Source organism: Dipodomys spectabilis, unplaced genomic scaffold (assembly GCF_019054845.1).
Source record: "Dipodomys spectabilis isolate Male_0828 unplaced genomic scaffold, ASM1905484v1 ptg000032l, whole genome shotgun sequence".
NCBI lineage: Eukaryota > Metazoa > Chordata > Mammalia > Rodentia > Heteromyidae > Dipodomys > Dipodomys spectabilis.
Window position 1 is genome coordinate 25261229 of NW_024870709.1, and position 21746 is coordinate 25282974.

The 21746-nt window shown below is 38.2% G+C and overlaps 1 pseudogene; it reads right to left on the reverse strand.

The window, feature by feature from the left end:
• Positions 1-18456: 18456 nt before the first annotated feature.
• LOC122105673 lies at positions 18457-18836 on the reverse strand (annotated as a pseudogene).
• Between the last annotated feature and the right edge of the window lie 2910 nt (positions 18837-21746).

Below are 21746 nucleotides of genomic sequence, written 5' to 3' on the forward strand. Positions count from 1 at the left end.
GTACTCATTTTATTTAGAAAGGATGTATGAGAATGAAGAAGCAGGATTTTGATGTAGATTGATTAGTCAACTACTGGAGGTTAAAAGACAATTTATTTCTTTTTTTTTTTTCTTTTTCTTTTTGTCCATCATGGGGCTTGAATTCAGGGCCTAGGCACTGCCCCTGAGATCTTTTGCTCAAGGCTAGTGCTCTACCACTTTGAGCCACAGCACCACGTCTAGTTTTCAGTTGTTTAATTGGAGATAAGAGTTTCACGAACTTACCTGCCTGGGCTGACTTTGAGCCATGATTCTCAGATCTCATCCTCCTAAGTAGCTAGGATTACAGGTGTGAGCCACCAGCACCCTGCCAACAATTTCAATTACCTATGTTGCAGCATTCATTGAGGTTCTGGTTTAAAAGGCATCTTGCAGACCCATTGCCTCTGACTGCATTCTCCCCTGTAGTGGTGAGTAGCAGTTAAACTGCCTATGAGAACCTGTAGCATAGGAATCTCATTGCCTTGGGTGAAGCTTACTGGGTCAGCATCGCTTCCCACAGTGTTACCTTTTGCTCACACTTCCATCCCCCTACACGAAACAATTTTTAAGTTTTCCTCAAAGCAGAGGATGGATCAAATGCTGGGGCTAAATTCACAAGTAACCTTTGCGGCAAACTCTAGGACTAGTACCACATGCTTTGTAATTGTCTTTCTTTGAATTTGCTGCCCTTGGCAAATGGAGTACACTGTATCCCCTTTGCCCAGACCTTTTCTTCCCTTTAAGTCCACTTTTCCAAAATATAAACCATGGAGAACCTGCTCTTTACCAACAGTGATGAATTTGCTTCTTAAGCCATTGTAGGGATGGGAAACCACATACTGTTGTGAGCTTCAGAATAAAACCTGAGGTTTTTTTTTTTTTTTTTTTAATGAATTGAATTTTGAAAAAAAGTCTCCCCCCACCCCGAAACTCTGCAGACTTGCTGATAAAGATATAATGAACAGGAAATATCCAGACCTCTTGACTCCTGACAATGTAAGAATCCTGAAATCTTCTGTAAACCATGGAGCTTGAGGACTAAATCTCCTTGCTACTATTGGTGACTGTCCAGGTTATCCTAACACAAACACAGGTTGGTCATGATTGAACATGCACATTAGGTGCATCACCTCTTTTTATGAAAGCTCTTTTTCTTCTAGAAGGAATGGGTGAAAAGGTGGACTGGAGAGCAAAATCTGGAGGAACAGGGGGGCCACATGGATGAATGCTTTCTTAGTGTGGTTGAGCCTCATGGCGTTTTAGGATTGTTTTGCTTCTACTTGTCTAACGCTCTTTTCTTTTTTAAATTGTTATTATTAAGCAGTTATTCAAAGGGGTTACAATTCCATAGTCAGGGTTTAACACTCTTTTGACCAACTCTTTCCCTATCTCTTCACCCTCAACTACCCCCAAACCACAACCACAGTTCAAGAATTAAGCTCATCCACAAAGAAAACTGTCTCTACACAAATGAGTCTCTCTAGTCACGCCATTGTGGTGAAGGCCTCCTCCCTCATCATCAGCAGTAGCAGGCAGAACGTCTCTAGTGAGGCAGGTGCACAACAGACTGGAGGGGGAGGGCAGGCCAGCCCCTCTGGGTGAGGGCCTGTTGGTTCTGGGAAGCCCAGGGTGGGGCTGAGGCACTCCCAAGAAAGCTGGCAAACGCAAGTTGCTTATTCAATGTGTTCATTTATGACTTGGTTGGTGTCTTGGGCTCCTGGCTGAGAGAAGAAGGTGAGAGAAGTACTTTGGGATCAGAACGCTGGCATTACCAGATATGATAATGTCCATTTCAAACAACTTCTCTTTTTCCTTTCTTTTAGTCTTTGCATTGGTCCTGTGGCTTGAACTCCGGGTCTCACATTCTCATTCAGCTTCTCAGCTTAGTAATGGTATTCTACCACTTGAGTTACACCTCTACTTCTGTGTTTTTGCTGGTTAATTGGAATCTTTTGATCTGTCTGCCCACGTTGGCTTCAAACCTCAGTCCTCAAGTATTTAGCTCTTAAGTAGCTAGCATCATAGGCATGAGCCACTGGCACCTGGCTCAAATCATTTTTACGTATAAACTTTTAAAGGGATCTTTAAAATTTATTCTCACAGAGTAAAAGAAGGGGTGATTTGTCCAAAAAGAAATGCACTCATTACCTGTATAATAACAATAAAAATATTAAAAAATAAAAATTATTTTCTCAGGATTCTAAAGCTCTACCTAAAAATCTAACTAAAGAGTTAAGTTCTAAAGTAATATATTTTCCCCCAAATTTCCTGTCTTTAGTCCTAGCATGCAGTGACAAGATTATTGTTAAACACTAAAAATCAAAAGGAAATTTTTAGGTAATAATAATAATAATGTAAAATAAAAACTCTTAGAAACACTGCTGCTAATGAAATACTGTAATGCAATAAGAACTGCTCCCAGATGGATAAATGTTTACAATGAATTTAAGGCACAGCCAGGGTTGAGAAACAATGTGTTAAGTGAACCATGATGACTAACCAGTTATTTCTAGATGCCTGCTCAGCATTAGCATGATGTTAGGCTGTGGACCAGAGATGAAGAGGTGATGTGAGTTCCCCAGTAAGAGGAACTGGCATGGCTACGAAGAGAGGAGGCTCAGTATGAGGAACAGAGTCAAGAACAGCAAAGGAAGAAGAAGGTTTCAAGGAGCAAGACCAGTTAACAGGACTGGTACTCTAAGGTGTCCCATAGTAAAATACCTTAACATATCTTTTCACTGGATGACAAGAGTATTGCTAACCTTTGTGGGGTCAGGTACAAGATTTCAGTTTGTTGAAGCAATAAGGAAATAATGAAAATGAGAACTAGAATTTGAGAAATTCTGGTTGTAAAGTGACAATCTTAAAGGGAGAACTGAAAAAAAAATTAAAAAAAAGATAAAAAAAGAAGAATTAAAAAGAATTAGGAAGAGTTTTTTTTTTTTTTTTAGGGGGAGAATCAGTTGTGGGGCTTGAACTCATGGCCTGGATGCTGTCCCTGGGCTTTTTTGCTCATTCTACCACTTTGAGCCACAGCACTGTTTCCAGTTTTCTGATGGTTAATTGGAGATAGGAATCACATGGCCTTTCCTGTCTGGACTGGCTTTGAATGTGATCCTCAGATCTCAGTCTCCTGAATGGCTAGGATTACAGGTGTGAGCTACTGGCACCCAGCTAGGAAGTTTCTTTTTTTAAAAATACATTTTATATTGAGAAAAAAAACTATATAGAGAGGCTACAGTTACATGAGCAAGGCAATGAGGACATTTCCCATCAAGCACTGTTGTCTCCTTCCTTCCCTACATCCCTTCCCTTCCACCTCCACAACTATACTCCCCGCCCCCCCACCATACCCCCCCCCCCCCACTGTACCCCCCCCCCCCCCCCGCCTAAATTGTAAAGTTCAAGTTCACTTTTCAACATAGTGTCTTGTACATCTCATTGAAGCAGCTAGGAAGTTTTTATCCTCCTTCTTCCCCTCTTCTGCCTCCTCCTCCTCTTCCTCCTTTTTTGTGTACATTCTTCATATCAGAGATAACATGCCATATCTGGCTTTTTGAGCTTAGTTTATTTCAGTCAACATGATGATCTCCAGTTTCAATCATTTTCCTGCAAATAATATACTTTCATTCTTCTTTATGGTATATATATATACTGTATTTTATTTATAATTCATTAGCTGTTGTACACCTTGGCTGATTTTCCAGCTTGGCTATTCTGAATAATGTCGCAATAAACCTGGGTGTACAAGTATCTTCATTGCATGTTGATTTACATCCAACAGTGGTATAATAGGGTCATATGGTAGATCCGTATTTAATTTTGTGAGGAATTTTCATAGTGTTTTCCATAGTGTTTACCATTCTCACCAACAAGGGTTCCTTCTATCCTTGCCAGCCATTGTTTTCTAAATGGCTGGCATTCTGATTGGGGTAAGATGGAATCTTTATGTAGTTATGATTTTCATTTTCCTTATGGTTAAGGATGTCGAACATTTCTTTCTGTATTAGCTATTTGTGTTTCTTCTGAGAACTATCTGTTCAATTAATTTGCCCATTTATTAACTGGAATATTCTTTTTGCTGTTTAATTTTTTGAGCTCTTTGTAGATATTTATCCATTAAGCAGTCATCAATTTTTTCTCTCATTCTGTGAAGTCTCTTTAGTCTGACCATTGTTTCCTTTGATATGCAGAAGCTTTTTAATGACTCAATCCCATTATTAATTCTTGCCCTTATTTCTTGAGCACCTGTAGTATTAATCAGAAAATAATTGCCTATACACGTATCTTCTGGTGTTTTCCCTTTTGTCCTGCAAGTTTCAAGGGTTCAGATCTTGCATTTAAGATCTTTGATCCAGGCTGGGAAGGTGGCTCAGTGGTAGAGCGTTTGCCTTGCATGCCTGAGGCCCTGGGTTCAATTCCTCAGCAACACATAAGCAAAAAGAAAAAAGCTGGAAGTGGCGCTGTGGCTCAAGTGGTAGAGTGCTAGCCTTGAGCTGAAGAACTGAGGGACAGTGCCCAGGCCCAGAGTTCAGGCCCCACGACCGGAGCAAAACAACAACAACAACAAAAGATCTTTGATCCATTTTGGATTTTTTTTTTGTACAGGATTTGAGAAAAAGGTTTAGTGTCTTCTACATTTAGATAACTAGTTCTTCTAGCACTATTTATTGAAGAGGGTGTCTTTTCCAATATATGTTTTTAACTCTTTTGTTAAAAATAGATGGCTGTGGCATGGGTTTATTCTGGGCCTCCTGTTCTGTTGGTCTTTATGTATGATGTTGTGCCAGTATCATGTTGATTTCATTGCTATGACTCTGCACTATAACTTGAAGTCTGATACTGGGATACCTTCAGCATTGCTAGTTTTGCTCAAAATTACTTCTGCTATTTGATGTCTTTTATTTCCATATGATTTTTTTTTGGTGTAGTTCTGAGGTAAAGTTGTGCTCTACCATTTTGGGACACAGTGCCATTTCTGGTTTTCTGGTGATTCATTGGAGAGAAGAGTCTCAGGGACTTTACTGCCCAGGCTGGCTTTGAAACACAATCCTCAGATCTCAAGTAATTAGGATTATAGGTCATAGGTACCCAGCTTTTTTTTTTTTTTTTTGTCTTTTGGAGACAATCTTTCAAAGGAGACTGGCTTCAAAATCTGGATCTTCCTGCTGCAGTTTTCTGAGTTCTGAGATTATAGGCACGTGCCACCACACATCATTATGGATTTTAGTTGCATTTCTCCAAAGCTTAGTGATTTTGAGCAATTTGTTCATGTGCTTATTGACCACTAGTATATTTCTTTGAGGAAATGTCTTCTCAGGCTCTTTGCTTATTAATCAATTGAAATAATTAAGAGTATTAGAACATGAATTTAGAATGATATTTTAGATCTTATTAAATCTTAGGTTTTCTTCTAGGACTCTATCACAGCGCCCATTGTGAAAGAGAGGCCTTTTGATGCTAATTACAACTCCTTTTTTTTTTTTTTTTTCAGTTGTGGGGCTTGAACTCTGGGCCTGGCCGCTGTCCCTCAGCTCTTCAGCTCAAGGCTAGCACTCTACCACTTGAGCCACAGTGCCATTTCCAGTTTTCTGAGTGGTTAATGGAGATAAGAGTTTCACGGATTTTTCTGCCTGGACTGGTTTTGAACTGAAAACTTCAGATCTCAGTCTCCTATGTAGTTAGGATTACAGGCCTGAGCCACTGGGGCCTGGTGTTAATTCCAATTTTAAGTGGCACTAAATATGACCATCCCAATTCTTATCATAAGGTCTACCTTAGAATGGTTGGGTATACTTTTTAAAAGAGAAATCAGATGTTGTGTTTCTTGATTTAGCAAGTAGAAAGGCACTCACTATTTTTGCCAATGACATGGTCCTACACCGAAGGATTAGAATCTACAAGGAAGAACGGCTCAGTATTAAGTGTGGCATCTTTAGAATGAGTTTTGTTAGAGCTACACAGATCTATTGAATATGTTAATAGGTTTTAAGAGTTCTAGGTAGCAGTAGGTGATTATTATTATTTTTTATTTGTTGGTCGTGGGGCTTGAACTCTAGGCACTGTCCCTCAGCTCTTCAGCTCTTCAGCGCCACTTCTGGTATTTTGGATCAGGTGGGACCTACATAATTAACTTATGAATGAAGTTGAAGATGATTTTCTGTGTTAAAAGTTCCGAACACTTACATGAGCGAGTGAACAATGGGTAATATTTAAAAGAATAACTTGAACCACAATTTTATTTTGTTTTCTTTCATGTCTCCTTTCATTCACGACTGTGCACTGAACATCTGCTTCTCTCTTGTGAGAGGAAGTGAAAGATTGAGGCCAGGAATAAAAACCAACTATCTTTACTGCACTGTTCCCTTTTAAGAAAAAAAAATATCTCCCCTTTACTGTTCAATTTAGCCCTGAATGACCTTATATCAACAATTCTGTAGTGATTTTTAGAAGTTGGCTTTTCCCAGGAAACAGAACTGCTGCTTCTGGGTCTGGGATGCTAAGGAGAGCTAGGAGAGGCCATCCATTACGTGCCACGGACTTTCCCTTATATGTGCTTTGCTGATGAACTTCCTACAAGAAAATACATTGAGTATCCACTAGAGCTGGAACTTCTCCATATTCAGATCCTACAAATATCTACCATGACAGGGAGAGTTAACTCCAAATAAGAACGTATCCAGTTGACTAATACAAGGTAACAAGACTACCATCCTTAGGAAAGTTTATCTGTAGAATATTATATTATCCATTTCTCATTTCTGCTGAAGTCTTTATGAAGAACAAAATGATGACATCTTTGTTTTTTGTTTTAAAAATTGGTCATGGCGCTTGAACTCAGGGCTAGGGTGCTGTCCCTAAGCTTTTTGCTCAAGGCTAGTACTCTACCACTTTAAGACACAGCTCTACTTCTGGTTTTCTGGTGGTTAATTGGAGATAAGAGTCTCTTGGACTTTTCTGTCTAGCCTGGCTTTGAACTGTGATCCTCAGATCTCAGCTTCCTGAGTATCCAGGATTATAGGTGTGAGCCAGTGGTGCCTGGCCTTGATTCTCATTCTTATTGTAATTTGACCCTTTGAAAAAAATCTTGAATAAAGTGTAATTCTTGCTGTGTTCATTATTTCCAGTGCAATTTTTCTTTAACATTTGGAGACTTGCATAGTTTTTATATAAACTGATTCCTTGTGAGTTGGAAAAAAACTGTGACCTTATCACAAGAAATGATCTCAGTTTAATATTATTTAAAGTCAGGGATTCTGACACATAAAATGTCTTTATATCATTTTGTTTTCATTACTGGAGTTTGAATTCTGTTCTTCACTCTTGTTAGGCAGGTGCTCTGTCACTTTTGCTGTGGTCTGACCCTTTTAAGTTTTAATTAATCCAAAACCAAAGTTCCTTTCATCGTGTCATGAACTACACTAGACCCAAATCGCACACAATTTTATACATGTATAACACATACACACATACACATGATTAATAATAGCCATCTTTTTTTGTAGGCCCTGGGCACTGTTTGCTTTCTGCACATAGTACTGTATAAATATTTCCTTACTTGATCTATAACATCCATGAGTTAGGTGCTATTACTAATTTCACAAATGAGGAGTTTGAGGTTCAGAGAAGTAAAGTAACCACCATAAATCATACAAGTACATGTCAGAGGTGTGATGTTGCCCATCACTCAGTCTTCCCATTGTGTTATGAAGCTTTCAACAGGTGCAAGGAGCTATCCTGCAAGGAGCTATCTCATTAGGATTCTGCCCACAGTGCAGACGAAATATATGAACAAAGGGATCAAGCAAAGCGTTGGTTAAGTTTTGCCTCCATCCTTGCTCCTTCAGGTATTACTACTCCTTGATGGATCTTAATATCTCCTTCCCCTATTTCCTTTTTGATACTTGTAATTCTGCCTCATGGCTTGGTCCAAGCCATTTTGATCTTGACTCAGAGTGGTTTGGAGAGGAAAGCTGGGATCTCCCCTTGTGCTTCTGGTGCTCGGAATGTACTTCCTCAATGGAAGTTGAAGACAGGAGCAAGTTCCTCTCTGAGTCATGTGTAGGAGGATATTACACTTTTTTTTCTTTTGGTCATCTCTTAAGCACTTGTTCTCCTGTGATGAACACAACTCAAACAGTGCATTATGATGTCACTAGCTCACAGCTGATGATATCTTAAGGTATAATAATAGGACCATTAGGAAGCAGGTAGAGCAATGGTTTTCCTTTTATTTCAAAATATCATTACTTGCCCTGTACTGATGACTCATGCCTGTAATCCTATCAACTCAGGAGGCTAAGATCTGTGGCTAGCCATTCAAAACCAGCCCAGGTAAGAAAATCCATGAGACTCTTATATCCAATTAACCACCAAATAGCCTGAACTGGAGCTGTGGCTCAAGTGTTAGAGTGCTAAGGGACAATGCCTAGGCCTGAGTTCAAGCTCCACAATTGGCATCTACCTACCAAAATGATTGGGAAATCAAGTTCTGTTAAAAAACTTAAATCTTTTTTCTTTTGTCAGTCATGGGGCCTGAACTCTGGGCCTGGACACTGCCTCTCAGTTCTTCAGCTCAAGGCTAGCACTCTACCACTTGAGCCACAGCGCCACTTCCAGCTTTTTCTGCTTATGTGGTGCTGAGGAATCGAACCCAAGGTCTTATGTATGCAAGGCAAGCACTCTGCCACCAAGCCACCTTCCCAGCCCCAAAACTTAAATCTTTTTTAGCTTCTAAGTTTTTTTTCTTGAGATGGAAAGGATATTTTCAATATGAATATTGGTAGCTGTTCTATCAGTCTACTATTGAAAGCATCACAGACAAAAATTTAGAACCACTATACTGTCCAGAAAAAACTCTCTGGATCTATGAATGGCTCCATGTTTTGAAGCAGGTGAAAGGCCATGCTTTTACTACTGAGCCCATCCTCTGCCACATGGAGTGGGTGAGATGTAACCCTGTGAATCTGTGGAACGCACATTGTGGGTCTGAGAACTTGGGCTATCTGAATCCAGGTAAAATTGGTAAGATGCTCTCCTTTTGCCCTACTGGTGTGACTCCTGCTCAATAATCCTCTAATAGAACTCTTGCCTTGGATAAGTTTAGGCATGAATATTACCAGGAAAGTCCTAGGACTATTACTTCAATTATTACCAGTGTCACTTCTAGTCATTTTCAGTGTAGATGAAATCAATAAAGTTTATAAGATAAATAAATAAGAATATATATCACATTTTTCTTGATCCATTCATCTACTGAGGAGCATCAGGGTTGGTTGCATATCTTAGCTATGGTGAATAATGCTGTGATAAACATAGTTGTGCTGATAGCTTTAGTATGGCCTTGTTTGTGATCATTTTGGTAAATGCCCAAAAGTGGATAATTGAGTCATAGGGAGCTCTATATGTAGCTCCTCTGAGGAACCTCCATATTGCTTTCCAGAGTGGTTGGAAAAGTTTATACTCCTACAAACAGTGCAGTAGGGTTCCCTTTTTGGCCTCATGATTTTGATTTACCCTTCCACATAATATTTATGTTGAACATTTTTTTTTCTTTTTTTATTGTAGAATACTGTACAGAGGAGTTACAATTACATGGGCAAGATAATGAGTACATTTCTTATCAAGCATTGTATCCTCCTCCTTTGTTTCCCCTTCCCATCCATTCCCATCCTCCCCCTGCCCCCCAACCCAATCCCCCTCCACACCAAAGTTGTAAAGTTTGTTTTCGACATAACGACTTGTACATCTCATTGTTGCAATGGATCCACCTGTATCCCTATTTAAATGATTTGTTTTTTCCCTTCCCCTCCACAAATTATACCGACATCAAATATAGTGAAAGCTGGGGTTATACTGTGGGGGAGGGACATACAAAGCAACAAAGAAATAATCTTATAAATGTGTTAGAAACAATCGCATGAAAGAAAAAAAACATTTGAATACATATCTTAGGGTTCATTTCCCTAATATCAACTTATCTGACCTTTTCTGCTTGACTCAGACATATACTAGATATTGCAAATAAGGGAAACCATGGGACCTATGTTTCTTTGGGCCTGGCTTACTTCACTAAATATAATTTTTTCCAAGCTTTTCCATTTCCTAACAAATGGGGCACTGTCATTCTTTCTGCTGGAGGCATAGCATTCCATTGTGTATATATACCACATTTTCTTGATCCATTCATCTATTGAGGGGCATCTGGGTTGGTTCCATATCTTAGCTATAGTAAATAATGCTGCAATAAACATAGTCATGCTAGTAGCTTTAGTATGGTCTTGTTTGTGAACATTTGGGTAAATGCCCAAAAGTGGGATTGCTGGGTCATAGGGGAGCTCTATGTGCAGTCTTTTGAGGAACCTCCATACTGATTTCCAAAGTGGTTGAACAAGTTTACACTCCTACCAACAATGCAGTAAGGTTCCCTTCTGTCCACATCCCCTCCAGCATCTGTTGTTATTAGAGTTCTTGATTTTAGGCATTCTAACTGGAGTGAGGTGGTTATCTCAATGTTGTTTTGATTTGCATTTCTTTTATGGCTAGGGAGGTTGAGCATTTCTTCATGTGTCTATTGGCTATCCTTCTTTCCTCTTCAGAGAAGTTTCTCTTTAAGTCTTTAGCCCACTTATTTATTGTTTCTTTGAGGATTTGTTGTTGGGGGATTTAATTTTTTGAGTTCCACGTATATTTTAGATATGAGACCCTTGTCTGTTGTATGGCTAGTAAAGATCTCCCAAATGGTGGGCTTTCTATTGATCTTGCTAGCTATATCCTTTGCCATGAAGAAACTCTGCAATTTCATGCAATCCCATTTGTCCAACCTTTCTTTGATTTGTTGTGTTTCTGGGTCTCTATTAAGAAAATTTTGGCCTATGCCAAGGAGACCTAGGGTTTCTCCTATTCCATCCTGTAATGTTTTCAGAGTGTCTGCTTTGACTCCGAGGTCTTTGATCCATTTGGAATTGATTCTGGTGCAGGGTGATATATAAGGACCTAGCTTTAGTTTTCTACTAGTAGTTAACCAATTTTGCCAGCACCATTTACTGAAGAGGCTGTCTTTCTTCCATTCTATTTTTTTTTAGCTCCCTTATTGAAGATTAGATGGCTATAGGTCTGTAGATTCATTTCTGGGTTTTCATTCTATTCCATTGATCCTGAGGTCTGTTCTTGTGCCAAGTACCAAGCTGTTTTGATTACTATGGCTTTATAGTAGAGTTTGAAATTTGGTATTGATATTCCTCCAGCAGTGTTTTCTGTTGAGGATTGTTTTTGCCATTGGGGATCTTTTATTGTTCCATATGAGTTTTTGGATTGCCTCTTCTATTTCCTTGAAGAATGAGGTTGGAATTTTGATAGGTATCTCATTGAATTTGTAGATAGCCTTGGGAAGTATTGCCATTTTCACGATGTTGATCTTTCCAATCCAGGAGCATGGGAGTTTTTGCCACTTTCTAAGTTCTGTTTTGATTTCCTTTTTCAAGTTTTTCAAGTTTTCATCATAAAGGTCCTTCACTTCTTTGGTTAAGTTAATTCCTAGGTATTTTATTTTTTGTGGGGCTATTACGAATGGAGTTGCTTTCCTAATTTCAGCCCCACTTTTCTCATTGTTGGCATACAGAAAAGCCATTGATTTTTGAGGGTTAATTTCATACCCTGCTACTTTGCCAAAGTTTTGAATCAGCTTGAGTAATTTGGGAGTGGAGTCTATGGGATTCTTTAAATACAAGATCATGTCATCTGCAAAGAGGAAGAGTTTTACTTCTTCTTTCCCTATTTGGATCCCTTTTATGTCTGCATCTTGTCTTATTGCTGTAGCTAGGCATTCTAATACTAGATTGAAGAGAAGTGGAGAGAGTGGACATCCTTGTCTTGTTCCTGAGTTGAGAGGAAATGGCTTTAGTTTTTCACCATTAAGCATAATGCTGGCTGTAGGTCTGTCATATACAGCCTTTATTGTATTGAGGAATGTTCCATGGATTCCTAATTTTTCCAGAGCCTCCATCATAAAGGGGTGTTGGATCTTGTCCAATGCTTTTTCTGCATCTATTGAGATAATCATGTGGTTCTTATCCTTGCTCCTGTTGATGTGATGAATTATATTAATTGATTTGCGTATATTGAACCAGCTTTGCATCCCTGAGATGAATCCTGTTTGATCGTGGCATATGATTTTTTTGGATGAATTGTTGAAGTCGATTGGCCAGAATTTTGTTGAAAAGTTTTGCATCAACGTTCATCAAAGAAATGGGTCTATAGTTCTCTTTCTTTGATGAGTCCCTGCCTGGTTTTGGGATGAGGGTTATGATGGCTTCATAGAATGTGTTCGGTAGTCAACTTTCTCTTTCAATTTCACTGAAGAGTTGGAGGAGTATTGGTGTGAACTCTGCATTGAAGGCCTTGTAGAATTCCGCTGTAAAACCATCTGGTCCTGGGCTTTTCCTAGATGGGAGGTCTCTTATTGCTGTTTCTATTTCAATGCTTGATATGGGCCTGTTAAGATGGTTTAACTCATCTTGGTTTAGTTTTGGCATGTCAATATTTGCTAGGAATGTTGAACATTTTTCTATTTTTGTTGACTCATTGTCTATCTTAGAAAATTGTTCTGGTTCTTGGCGTATTTTTCAGTTGCCATTTTTCTATTTTTCTGTTTTCTAGTTTTGCCTTTGCTGTTGAGTTGTTTTAGTTCCTTGTATATTTTGGACATTAACTTCTTAGTGTTCAGATAATTTAACCTATTCTGTAGGTTCCCTTTTCATCTTATTGTTTCTATTGGCATCTAGAAGATTCTATGTGTCTAGATAGAAGAATAGAAGGTCCTTCAGTAGGAGTGCTTTCAGAACAAAAGGAAGATATAATGGGGGAGGAGAATCTCCAAGAAAATGGGCCCCCCCTAGATCAATATGTCCAGTGAAGCTAATAGTAGACAAGTATCAGCCTTAGGGCCCTACTCTTAAATATGGATAGATAAGCATTGTCTCAGGTAGCTGACCATCAAAAATTTTCACTATGCAACATAGACACTTAAAACAAACAGAAAAAAGCCAAGTTAGGAGAAATGAGGAATTTTCATAGAGAGCCTTAAAAATATCAATAGTGGCCAGGCGCCTGTGGCTCACGCCTGTAATCCTAGCTACTCAGGAGGCTGAGATCTGAGGATAGTGGTTCAAAGCCAGCCCAGGCAGGAAAGGCTGTGAGGCTCTTACTCAGAAAACCGGAAATGGCGCTGTGGCTCAAGTGGTAGAGCGCTAGTTTTGAGCTGAAGAGCTGAGGGACAGCGCCTAGGCCCAGAGTTCAAGCCCTATGACCAACAAAAAAATAAAAATAAAAAATAAAATAAAATAAAAAAATCAATAGTGTTTTTGGAGAGATATAAGTGATATTACAGTCATTAAACAAGACCATGATGCTTTATAAAAGGGATAGTGAGAACTTTTAGAAAGTCAACAAAACATGGGAAGATAAAATTGAGGATATTTCTGAGAAAGTTGAGCAAAAGGCAAGAGAAAATGGCAGAGAAAATTAATAATAAAATTAGAAGCCTGGATTATATGATTCAATATATGATTATATGACTCAATACCTTTATAATATAATTGAGGTTCCAAAGAGGAAAAGAAAAGAGCAGAATTAGAAGGAAATAACCAGCTATATAATTAAAGAAAAATGTGTAAAATTTCTAGGTTGTAAGGATGTTTCCAGTAAAGTAAATCAGAAAGAGACCACTCTGATGTGTGTCACTGTGTAGTTCTACAACACTGATAAAATCAAGTAGTCCTGCAAACTTCCAGAAATAGAAAACCAAAATTAAAATCAAGTCACATGCAAAGGGTTAAAAAAAATAGCACTTGTGAAGTTTTTCAGTAGTAACCAAAGAGGCTGGAATGTAAAGGAACAATGTTCCAAAAGTTTTGAGGAAAAATGATTCCAAGCATAGAATTCTATGCTTGAACTCTGGGCCTGGGCACTGCCCCTCAGTTCTTCCAAGAAATGAGGTTTGATTGTAAAAAAAATCAGATATTTAGGGTCTGAACAATTTTAACTCCTATGAGTTTTTAGATCTACTGGCAGACCTGACCAAACAAAATGAAGGACTAAACAAAACTAAGATGATATAAAAATAGGAATTAAGAAATGGAGAATTTAAACAAGAGAGTGGAAAAGAGTGTTCAGTTGACATTATTGCCCTTTATTTCTAAATTAAAACAGAAAGATCATGAACAAATTTTCTTAAGAAGATAAAATTAATATACTAACATTATGTTCCACAACATACTGATGGGAATTTTAGACTTGGTAGAGTTTGAGATTGAATTGATGGTAAATGAATGGGAAACCAAGCATGTGAGTAAATGAGCAAAAAAAAAAAAAAAAAAAAAATCTAGCAATTACTTCTCACCTGCCTTTTTCAACTTGACTTGGAAGATTAAAAGTACTTATATTCGACTAAAGGTCTCAGTTATGAATGAGATTTATTTTGCCAAATCATGTGAACAATATTGCTATGTTTATAGTACATTATATTACATTAACGTACAATGCTAAGAATGAATGTTAACTTAAAATTTCAGTACACTGAATTGAGTGAATGTAAGGATGGTGGCTGTAATGCAAAGATGTGTGTGTGTGTGTGTGTGTGTGTGTGTGTGTGTGTGTTAGAGTAGGAGAAGACTTAAGAAAGCTAAAGTGTTAGAAAAGCAATAGTTAGTGACTAAAATTGAAAGATTAATACATATATGTGCATTATTTCATATTATTTAGAGATATAGCAACAAGAGCATGTTGTGAAGGAGAGGAAATATATTGGCTCTAGGGAGGCTATTATTTTACATATAGAGGTAAAATATGCAAATATAATATATATATATATATTTATATACACATACTTTGTGGCACTGGTATCAGGGTCTTGTTACCTGTTAGTTGCTCTGACACTTGAACCACATCCTAAGCCAATTTTTACTTTCGTCATATTTCAGGTAGAGTCCTATGTTTTGGCCTGGGGCTAACCTCAGACTATTATCCTCCTACCTATAACTTTCCAAGTATTTGGTACCACCTGTACACACCACTATTCCCAACTAATTTGTTGTTATGGAGAAGAAGGAATCTTGACTGGGGTTGATCTTGAGCCATGTTCTTCTTAATGATGACCTCTTTTGTAGCTGGGATTACAATATGAGCCACAATGCCAAGTATTATATTTTAATTTTTTCAAACAACTCTGTCTCTACATTATGTGGGTGTAGACATCTGGCATTCAATAATAATCAACTTTATTTTGATTGATTGTTGATACCTATTTGCCTTTCTTTTTAATTAAAATTGTTTTGTAAAGGTGATATACAGAGATATTGACCTTTCTTAAGAATTTATTTGTCTAAGCCTCTTCAGTAAATGGTGCTGGAAAAATTGTTTAAACACTTGTAGAAAACTAAGATCCTTATATACACTCTGCACCAGAATAAACTTCAAATGGATCAAAGACCTTGAAGTCAAAGTAGACACCCTGAAAACATTACAGGAAGGAATAGGAGAAACTCCTATTCCTTGGCACAGGCAGAAATTTTCTTAATAGAGTCCCAGAAACACAAAAAATCAAGAAACAAGGACAAATGGGATTGCATGAAACTGCAGAGTTTCTGCATGGCAAAGGACATAGCTAGCAAGATCAATAGAAAGCCTACAGATTGGGAGAAGATCTTCACTAGCCATACAACGGACAAGGGTCTCATATCTAAAATATACTTAGAACTCAAAAAACTAAATCCTCCAACAATTCTTAAAGAAACAACTGCCTGATAAATAAGTGGGCCAAAGACTTAAAGAAAGACTTCTCTGAAGAGGAAATAAGAATGGCCAGTAGACACATGAAGAAATGCTTGACCTCTCTAGCCATAAAAGAAATGCAAATCAAGACAAAGCTGAGATTCCACCTCACCCCAGTTAGAATGGCAATAATCAAGAACTCTAATAACATCAGATGCTGGACGGGATGTGGCCAAAAGGGAACCCTACTGCATTGTTGGTGGGAGTGTAAACTTGTTCAGCCACTTTAGAAAGTAGTATGGAGGTTCCTCAAAAGACCCCACATAGATCTCCCCTATGACTCAGCAATCCCACTTTTGGGCATTTACCCAAACGATCACAAACGAGGCTATACTAAAGCTACCAGGACAACTATGTTTATCACAGCATTACCTACCACAGCTAATATATGGAACCAACCCATATGATCCTCAGTAGATGAATGGGTCGAGAAAATGTGTGTATACACACACACACACACACACACACACACACACACATATGTATATATTGGAATTCTATGCCTCCATCAGAAAGAATGACATTGCCCCGTTTGTTAGGAAATGAAAAGACTTAGAAAAAAATCATATTAAGTGAAGTAAGCCAGGCCCAAAGAGACATAGGTCCCATGGTTTCCTTTATTTGAAATAACTAGTATAAGTCTAGGGCAAGCAGCAAAGGTCAAAAGCTATGTATATATGACCATATAAGATGATAAGAGAAATGAACCCCATTTACATACGTTAAAAACAATGTACTATGTGGTTTTTTTGTTTCTCTTGTATGTTCTCCCCCCACAGTTTAACCCCGGTTTTCATTGTATTTGATGTTGGTGCCCTGCATTTTTCTAACTTGGGGAGGGGAAGGGAAAAAACAAAATGCTTAAGTAAGGATACAGGTTGACCCACTTTAACAATGAGATGTACAAACACTGTGTTGAAAACAAACTTTCCAACTTGTGGAGGTGAGGAGGGAAGGGATGACAGGGAAAAAACAAAGAAGGAGGTGACAGTGCTCCATAGGAAATGTACTCATTACCTTACTCATGCAACTGTAACCCCTCTGTACAGCACTTCTATGATAAAAACATTAAAAAAAGAATTTATTTGTCTAAAAAAGAGAACATTTTAGTAAGTAAAAGATATTATTTGATGTTGGCTGGTTGTTCTGTTCTGTATTCCCACATAGACCTTTTGGAAAGTGACCCTCTGTTGTTTTTCTTAGGTACACAAGGGTTCTGGAGAGCAGTGCCAAGAACAAGAGAGGTAAGAAGTGGTAGGAAGAAAGAGATGTTTAGATATCACAAGTTGATGATTAGTCTGTGAATTAGATTCCTTGTTCATGGATAATTCCTAATGAACATACTTCCCTGTCACTAAGAGCTAGAAAAACGGGTTTTCTTGTTTACTGAGTGATTTACACAGTGTCCAATGGGGAGAAAGAATCTTGTAATTAAAGAACTCTGATCCTATCATTAAACAGATGGTTAGGTGTGGCCTTGAAAAATGATCATCCTTACTATGAAATAACACTGATCCAGGAGAGGCTGGTCCTTCAAAGAAGAAAGGCCAACATGGCACAAGATACACTACACGTTAGGTAGTGGATGGACATTTGAACACCCAATTGTCTCTGGCTCAAGTTCCAACATCTGGCTTGCAAGTCTTCCACAGAGTTAAGCTTCTCAACTTTTGCAGGCCTCTGAATGATGTGTCGGACTTGTTAAAACAGGTATTCTGTGTCTTATGTCCAGAAATTATGAATAGTAAGGCCCAGAATACTCATTTCTTCCAAATATTGATAGAGTTTCTTCAGAATACTTTTTTTTTTTTTTTTACAAGTTTTCATGTACTGCTGCTGTTGCTTTGTCACTTTGTGAAGGATCAACTACAGAATTTTAAGTAGTTAGTAGCAGATGAGTTGTAGGAAAGAATGAGAATGTCAGGTGCTCCTAGGGATTAAGTGGTTTTTTTTTTTTTTTTTGGGTCCAATCGTGGGGCCTGAACTCTGGGCCTGGGTGCTGCCCCTCAGCTCTTCAGCTCAAGGCTAGCGCTCTACCACTTGAGCCACAGCGCCACTTCCGGCTCTTTTTTTCTTTTTGCTTATGTGGTGCTGAAGAATTGAACCCAGGGCCTCAGGCATGCAAGGCAAGTGCTCTACCACTGAGCCACCTTCCCAGCCTAGGTGGTTTTTTTTTTATTTTCTAAAGTGGGTGCCTTTATCAGTAAATTTTCAACTATTATTCTAATACATAAACGTGTTGTCTCCATTATACTGCTTGTCTGTGTTTTTAAATATAGTTCACATACCACAAGTACACCCATAAGGCATTCAATTAAGTTGCTTCTAGTTCATCCACAAACTTGTGTATAAATCACCACCATCTATTTCCTGTTTATCCTATTTTTTTATTATTTAAAAAGTAGAAAGTAGGGCTGGGAAGGTGGCTCAGTCATAGAGCGCTTGCCTTGCATGCATGAGGCCCTGGGTCTGATTCCTCAGCACCACATAAGCAGAAAGAAAAAAGCCGGAAGTGGCGCTGTGTCTCAAGTGATAGAGCGCTAGCCTTGAGATGAAGAGCTGAGGGACAGTGCCCAGGCCCAGAGTTCAGGCCCCATGATTGAGCCAAAAAAAAAAAAAAAGTAGAAAGTAATATTTTTATTGATAAATATCATTTGGTCCTTAGGTAGTTCTTTTGCAGAAAATTGAGTCCATAATTTTCAAATGATAGGACTGTATCAACCAAAGAGTTTCACACAGTTTCAATAACAGCAGCAATTTCCTTGAACTGTCTGTAAAAATTCTGAAACCAAGGAACTGTCATTTCAAAGGACGTGTTCTTTACTAGGCCAGAGTGATTTTAGCATTACTACAACATAAGGACACTTAAGTGATCTGCAGCTGTCCGAGCTCACAGCCATACCGAGTTTCCACTGAAAATCTAACAGCTGGCTGGTGACTTCCGATTTAGCATCTAGTACCGGCTCTCTGCCTCCAGACTCCTCCATGGCAAAGGGCACGGTGCCCCCGTGGTGGTCTCCGATTAGGTGGTTTTAATAAAAACAATGAACATACTTTATAAAAAGAAGTGTGTATAGCATGTATTTGAATAAATATATATCCATTCAATTTAAAAGATAATTGTTGGGCTGGGTGGTAGAGCACTTGCCTTGCATGCATGAAGCCCTGGGTTCGATTCCTCAGCACCACATAAGCAGAAAAAGCCAGAAGTGGCGCTGTGGCTCAAGTGGTAGAGGCTAGCCTTGAGTTGAAGAGCTGAGGGACAGCACCCAGCCCCAGAGTTCAGGCCCCATGACCGACAAAAAAAAAAAAAAAAAAAAAAGATAATTGTTAAAATAGATCTAATGTGCCTACAGGTTAGATTAAAAGAAAGAATAATACATTAGCAGATTAGAGGACCTTGGGAGCACCAAAGCGTAATGGAAGAAATCCATTGCCCAGAGACTGTCATATTGGAGAGGCACATATTGTGACCCTGGTTGTTGGACCCAGATATGCTTGTCTTTCACCCACTAACTACCAATTATGTAATTAAAGGGAGAAAGACTGTCCCTACTAGTCACGACATACCTTTCAAGTCACTCCACAGCCTTAAGAGACATCATTCAGATGTCAATAAGCAGAGATAAATCAACCCTCTCCTATGTTCTGTTAAATTCCCATCACTGCATATAGTTCGGTTCCTCTGTGATCTCAGGTGATTTGTTATGCAAGAAAACCAAATCTTACAGAGAGTCAAGGGCTTCCTTTTTTGTCTATCACCATTGCTTGATTCATATATAGCCACTCATCCATTAACAATGAAATTTGGCTGGATATAGGAAGACATACACAGTAACTAGTGTTCTTGGCTTAGCTGTCAGGCTTAGCTGGATCAACCGTTTTAAAGTGTCAGATGTTTCTGGGCTTCTAGTCATTTTCGAAGAAAAAGATTTCTCACTGATAAATTTCTCCTTCATACTTAGATTTCCTCGTTCTGGGGCTAAATGTACCAGGTGATCAACTAGGTAGACATAGTGTCTCCTATTCATTTGTTTTGGAAAAGCAAACCAAATAACACTCCAAGACTTCTCTTTGACCTGGACTATTCATTTTGAATGTGCCCTGGGACAGTCAGCTTTTCGTTTTGAGGTTCCTAGGACAAAGGAAGCTTTTAACAACCTGTCCAAACATCATGTCTGCCAGAATCAGATTGCCTTTTTTAGCATTGTCTTTTTCCACTAAAATACCAGAGAATATTATACAGGAAGTACTGCAGAGTAATTAATGGTGCTTATTTAATGAGGATTTTTAATACCTTTTTTTCTTATTTCAGTTGCTATTTTACAGAACTTTGATTTTCATGCTTTTTCCTGCAATTATTTCCTCCTCTTTGATTCCATAATACCTAGGTAGTCAAATCCTTGGGTAAATTCACTTGCAATATTTATTCAGTTTATTTATGGGCAATGAAGCAGATTCAGTAAAGCTGTTCACAGGAACAAGGATAACTTACAAGCTTCTAAGGTGCTATGAACTTTCATAGGAAAATTCCTGAAATGATCAACTGAGATTTGATAAGGAAATAAAACGATATGGAAGAAAGAGACCAGGCAATTTGATTTCTGACATGTCTTTTGGGTTGCTTTATTGCCATGATCTTTTTAGACCATGAGAAAGAAGTGCCATGATTTTCTTTTGGTCTTTATCCTTCACTCCCTACCAGTTATTTCCATAGAGCATTCATTGTGGCCTCTAAGGTACAGGCCATTTCTTTTTTTGGATTTTATCCCCATTGACTGGGCACAGTAGTAATGAATAGTCAATATACAACCAGCATTAAATAAACTAATATTGAAACACTTTCATTATTCTTCTCTGAAATCTTCATTGTACCCACACACTGCATAGGAGTTAAGGATGCCTTCCTTGGCATGAGTCAAATAGGCAATATATAGACTCAAGCTGATAAACAGCACCCAGTGATGAGACACTGAATGATATCGAGAGGAGCAAGGTGGCAGGGTAGTGTAGAAATCTGCACCCACAAATATATGTGTGCAGATATATGAGGAGTGAAGCTGTCAGTGGCGATTTGCAGCTTTGTCCCCCATCAAAGACATCCTGAAAAAACTCAATGTTGCTTCTATAGATGTTGGAACTAAAGTTAAAAATATACTTACTGGTTTAAAACAATCTGTTACATTTGTGGATTTTTATTAGAACTAAAAATTCTGCCTGGAGTTGTATGTTTTTTTTAAAACACAGAAATTAAGACATGATTGGACTAGTTTTGACAAATCTGGCCAACAGACCCTTTATTGTAAAAACATTATGTGTTTATAAAGAGTCATTATTCTTCATGAGAAGAGGCTGCATCCTCATCTTTTTCATGACGAGGAGTGTGAAAGTGTGTTTGGCATGTACCTGCACATGAACATGTGCATATACATATGGCATGGTGAAAATACCCGTTTTTAAAAATTTTTATAAAGGTGATGTACAAAGGGGTTACCGGCATATAAGAAAACACTCAGATTTTAAACTTTAGATTATTACTATTTTTTTCCTGAAGGCTTTTCAAGGTCAATAGGAATTTGAGAACTATCAGTGCTGCAGAAGTAGACTTCCATCCATATTAAATACACATTATTTTATTAGTAATAATATTTATCTCTTTAAGAAACTAACATTGAGTTTCTTTTTTCTTTCAAATGTTCCATGGCATGCTCTTTTTTAACCTTTTCATTAAAAAAAAATTATTATACTTCATCATCTTTAAACCATATGTAACACTGAGTTTTGATCACAAGCTATGTGATTACCCCTTCCCTATCCATACTTTTGCTTTCTGCCTGGTCAGTCTTAGTCCTAAAATATTAAATGGAAAATTCTACAAATGAACAGTTCATAAATTT